This window comes from Tupaia chinensis, unplaced genomic scaffold, assembly GCF_000334495.1.
Source record: "Tupaia chinensis unplaced genomic scaffold, TupChi_1.0 Scaffold143584_1, whole genome shotgun sequence".
Lineage (NCBI taxonomy): Eukaryota > Metazoa > Chordata > Mammalia > Scandentia > Tupaiidae > Tupaia > Tupaia belangeri.
This window is the reverse complement of record NW_006203430.1, coordinates 4456333-4459967: the sequence shown is the minus strand read 5'-3', so window position 1 is coordinate 4459967 and position 3635 is coordinate 4456333. Positions and strand designations below refer to the sequence as shown.

General features: G+C 40.4%; 1 pseudogene; it reads left to right on the top strand.

The window, feature by feature from the left end:
- Positions 1-86: 86 nt before the first annotated feature.
- On the top strand, positions 87-3175 carry LOC102494053 (tigger transposable element-derived protein 1-like; annotated as a pseudogene).
- The last annotated feature ends 460 nt before the right edge of the window (positions 3176-3635 follow it).

Below are 3635 nucleotides of genomic sequence, written 5' to 3'. Positions count from 1 at the left end.
GGCCAAAGAAAAATAAATAAATGAATGAATAAATAAAATTAAATAAATAATTCTTTTTAAAAATTAGGCCAATTAATAAGCCTACAATGATCTCTAAGTGCTCAAATAAAAGAAAGAGTCTCCTTTCTCTCACTTCCAATCAAAAGCTAAGCATTATTAAGCCTAGTGAGGAAGGCATGTTGAAAGCTGCTATAGGCCCAAAACTAGGCCTCTTGTGCCAAACAGTTAGCCTAGATGCAAATATAAAGGAAAAGTTCTTGAAGGAAATGTAAAGAACTATTCTAGTGAACACACAAATGATATGAAACCAAAACAGCTTTATTGCTGACATCAGGAAAGTTTTAGTGGTCTGAATAGAAGATCAACCAGTTACAACATTCCTTTAAACCAAAATTGATATCAGAGCAAAATCCTAACTCTTCCATTCTATGAAAGGTGAGGAAGCTGCAGAAGTCTGAAGCTAGCAGAAGTTGGTTCATGAGGTTTAAGACCAAAAACCATTTCCACAACATGAAAATACAAGGTGCCGCAGCAAGTGCTGATGTAGAAGCAGCACCAAATTATCCAGAAGATTCGGCTAAGATAATTGATGGAGATCGCTCCACTAAGCAACAGATTTTCAATGTAGACAAAGAGCCTTATATGGGAAGAAGATGCCATCTAGGCCTTCCACAGCAAGAGAAGTCAAATCCTTGGCTTCCAATCTTCAAAAGACAGACTAACTCTCTTGCAATGCTGCTCATTTACTGTTCTTAGGACCCTTAAGAATTATTCTAAACTGGGACCAGCAGGTGGCATGGTGGTTAAGGTACTGGACACTCCCACATGGCCGACCATGGTTCAAGTCCTGGGCCTGGTGGCTTGCTTTCTAACTTTCCTTTGTTCTCTCTCTGGTCTCTCCCTGCTAAAATTTCTAAAAAAAAAAAAAAAAAAAAGAATAAAAAAAAAATTCTTAAAAAAAAAAAAGAATTATGCTAAAATGTCTGTGTAAAAACTATCATCAGGACCAGCAGGTAATGCCTGGATGACAGCACATCTGTTTACAGCATGGTTTACTGAATATTTTAAACCCATGTTGAGGACTACTGCTCTATAAAAAAAGATACCTTTCAAAATAGTACTGCTCATTGACAACGCACCTGGTTATCCAAAAGCTCAGATGGAGAAGTATTATACAAGGAGATTAATGGTGTTTTCACGCCTGCTAACACAGCATCCATTCTGCAGCTCATGCATCAGTAAGTAATTCTTTCACATCTTATTATTTAAGAAATACATTTTGTAAGGCTATTACTGCCATAGATAGTGATTCCTCCGACTGATCTGGGCAAAGTAAATTGAAAATCCTCTGGAAAGGATTCACCATTCTAGATGCCATTTAGAAGATTTGTGATTCCTGAGAAGAGGTCAAAATGTTAGCAATAACAAGATTTTGGAAGAAGGTGATTCCAAGCCTCCTGGATGACTTTGAGAAGTACACGACTTCAGTGGAGGAAGTAACTGTAGACGTGAAACAAATAGCAAGAGACATACATGCAGAGCCTGAAGATGTGACAGAACTACTGTAATCTCATGAAAAAATTTAACAGATGAGAAGTTGCTTCTTATAAAAGCAAATAAAGTAGGATTTTTTTTTTGGAAGAGGTTTTTGCTATAGGACATGTGCGCTCGCTAGAAAGACAGAGAGAGACAGAGAGACAGAAAGCGAGAAATCACCCCCCAGGGGGGATGGCCACGCCGCAATCCCTTCTCCTCCATTCTCCTCTCGGGATCTTGGGCACACATGCACATGCACCCGGCGTGAGTTTAAGCCACCAGGTCTGGGACTCGAACCACGGTCGACTATATGGGAGTCCAGTGATATAACCATTACGCTAACTGCTGGTTCCAAAAGTAGATTTTTTTTTATTTAAAAAAAATTTTTAAAGTTTATTTCTTGAGAGAGAGAGACAATGACAGAGACAAATAGTCCCATCATAAGCCTTCCCCTTCCCTCCAGCTAAACAGGATCATGTGTGAAAGTGCAAGCACAGCATGCTCAGGTAGACCCGTATACAAGCTGAAGCTTCCCCACATGGTTCTTAGTATAACCCATGGTCTGCACCTCTGCTGCTAGGCTGGACAATACATCTTTTCTTTTCCTTTCTTTTCTTTTCTTTTCTTTTCTTTTCTTTTGCGAGATATTTTTGCTATAATATGCATGTGCTCACCAGAGAAACAAAGACAGAAAATGAAGAATCACCCCCCAGGGGGAATGGCCATGCTATAATCCTTTTCCTCCATTCTCCTCTTGGGACTTTGGGCACACTTGCATACATGCCCAGTGTCAGTTTAATCCACCAGGTCTGGGACTTGAACCACAGTCAACTATGTGGGGGTCCAGTGATGTAACCATTATGCCATCTGCTGGTCCCAGAAAATGTTTCTTGAAATGGAATGTACTCCTGGTGAAAATGTGTGAACACTGTTGAAATGACAACAAATGACTGAGAATAATACTATGCAGTGGGGAGGTTTATAAAAACTGACTCCAGGGACCAGCAGTTAGCGTAATGGCTATGTCCCTGGACTCCCACGTAGTCGACCACGGCTAGCATCCCAGACCCGGTGGCTTAAAACTCACACTGGGCGCATGTGTGTGCATGCCCAAGATCCCGAGAGGAGAATGGAGGAGAAGGGATTGCAGCGTGGCCATCCCCCCTGGAGGGTGATTTCTCGCTGTCTGTCTCTCTGTCTCCCTCTGTCTTTCTGGTGAGCACACGCGCTCTATAGCGAAAACCTCTCCAAAAAAAAAAAAAAAAAAAAACTGACTCCAATTTTGAGAGTTCTACTGTGGGCAAAATGCTATCAAACAGCATCATGTGCTATAGAGATATCTTTCATGAAAGGAAGAGTCAACTGATTCAACAAACTTCATTGTCGTGTTACTTTAGGAAACTCTCAGTTACTCCAGCCTTCAGTAACCATCACCCCAATCAGTCAGCCATCGACAACGAGGCATGACCCTCTGCCAGCAAAATGATTATGACTCATTGAAGGCTCAGATGATTGTTAGTATGTTTTAGCAATAAAATATTTTTCAAATATCAGAGTGTGCATGTGCTTGCCAGAGAGAAGAGACAGAGAAGTACCCCCCACCCCAAATAGGGCATGGTACGTGCCACAATCCTTTTTCCCCCATTTCTCCATCCTCTCAAGACATTGAGCACTCATCCACATGCACCTGACATGTTTCTCAGGCTGCTGGGGCCAGGACTTAAATTGCGATCTGCCTTGTGGAATCCAGCTCCCAAAGCATAATGCTTAACCACTGCACAATAGGGCCAGTCCATAAAGTATTTTTAAATTAAAATATGTACATTGTTTTTTGACATAATGCTATTACACACTTAGTAGATCACAATATAGAGAAAACATAACTTTTATGTGATCTGTGAAATCAAAAAGTTTGTGTGCCTGGCTTTATTGTGACACTATTAACAACTTTATTGCAATGGTCTGGAACCAAACAGGTAATATCTCTGAGGTATGTCTGTATGCGGATCTTCTTTGTATCTCTTTCTACGAGGTGTCTTTGAAAGGTTCATGGAAAACACATATTATAAAAAACTATGCTTGAATATAAAAAATTCTTG